Here is a 1,844-nt window from a genome sequence, read left to right on the forward strand (position 1 = left end):
GATCTGACGGTGAGCTTGGCACAGGCACGGGCTGGCTGCTGAGCAGCAACCAGAGCCTGGTCCCACAGCACCCATCACCCATACTGCCTTTCTTCCCACTACAATCCCTTCCCGTCCCCCTTTTTTTTTTTTTTTAATTACCAAATTATCATAATTGCACTAAGCTCAGAGTAACTGATCTCAACCCGGATTTGTCTTGCCATTTTCTGCTTCTGTTCCAGATCTGAAGAAGGCTTTGTTTCCGTGAAACCTCTCTTGCATTTTCCAGCTATACCAGTTGGTCAGGTAACAGTTATTACCTCTCCCTACACATCTTTCTTCCTCTGCCAGGATCGCTGCCGAGTGTGTGAGTTCCCTCTGGGGATAGCGTGCGCAGCAAGATCCCAGGACACTGCCTCAGCATGGCTCCCACTCGGGCAGAGAGCTCAGAGGGGCAATGATTGTAACCGAAACCTTTTGCCTCCAGTGGTGGGGCAGGTTGGGCCTTGACAGCACCCTGGGATCTCACCACACATGATCCCTGATCTCCTCCAAGAGCAGAGTCACTTGGGTTGGTCAAGACCAAGACTCGTTTCCTAGGGCTGTGCCTGCCGGGAGCCCATCCCAAGGTGTGCAGGGTGAGGACAAGCAGTCAGTGAGCCCTGGTGCTGTGCTAGGCTGCAGCTGCTCCACTGAATTAAGCTTGGAAAGGCAAAAATGAATAAAAAAGTCTCTTAGTGCCATGCAACTGCTATGGTCATCCAGGGCATGGTCCTGGCTCCAGTTAGCAGGATGCTGATGGGGATGGAGGGTCAGGTGGAAAGACAAACACTGAGCATCTCTGCTTGCTAAGGCAGAGAATGTCTATTTTCCAGCTGACATCCACCTCTGATCTAAACCTAATTTTGGGAAGAGTTTTCATATTGTGTCTTCAAACCTCTGTGAAGGAGCTGCTGGGTGTTGGGGCAGCCTGAGTGCTAGGACCATGCTAGAAATAAGTGTTCCCGTAAGTCACCATCTGCCTTAACCTTCTTTGCCCAGGGACAGAATTGAGCAGTTTGTTTCAATAACCCTGAATTGGCCAAAGGAGGGGATGTGATGCCCAGAGCAATCCAGCTGTCCTACTGGTTTGGAGCCCAAACCCTACGATGGCTCCCTCGCTTGCACTGCCGGCCACTGAGCTACCCGAGTCTGCTGCAGAAAGTCCTGCAAGACCCAACTGCATGGGGCCACCTTTTTCTATCCCTAAAGAAATGCAATGCTCTTCTGGGAAAACTGAGCTCTGTTGGAGACCACACACTTTTGATGTAGTTTCCTTCCAGCCCTGGTGCCTGTCTGGGAACCTGCGCTTTGCTCTGAGTTTGTAGCATTTTCTGTATTTCACAAGCTCACTACTCAGCGACAGGGGTGTGCTGCAAAACACCCACTGTGTGGCAGAGGTTGGAACCCACAGATGCTGTGATACTTGGGGATATGGACAAGGCACTGCTACAACCACCAAGAGCACCCCGTGGGGGCTGACCCTCAGCATCTCCTGCAAGGCAGCCAGGCAGAAGACCCAGTTTGGTGTGAATTCTCATCAGTTCTCCCCTCCAGCCCTGCTCTGGGGATGAGCTGGCTCATTTCCAGCTGCTTGTGTTCAACCAGCTGCAGTCTGGGGGTTGTGACACAGAAAATAATAGTACTAGTGGGGAAGTGCGAGCTGTTTGGCCTGAAAGATGGATTCATCCCATGCTGGCCTGGAACGCTGCTCGAATTAAGCCTTGAAATGGGGCTGCCCCAATTCCCACAGTTCTGGTGCCTGTGGTGGGGCAGCTGGTGCTAGGGTGAGCGAGCTCTGAAGGCTTTTCCGAAACCAGAGGGGG

This window comes from Athene cunicularia (genome assembly GCF_003259725.1).
Source record: "Athene cunicularia isolate RWA chromosome 26 unlocalized genomic scaffold, athCun1 chr26_part2, whole genome shotgun sequence".
In the NCBI taxonomy this organism is placed as follows: Eukaryota; Metazoa; Chordata; class Aves; order Strigiformes; family Strigidae; genus Athene; species Athene cunicularia.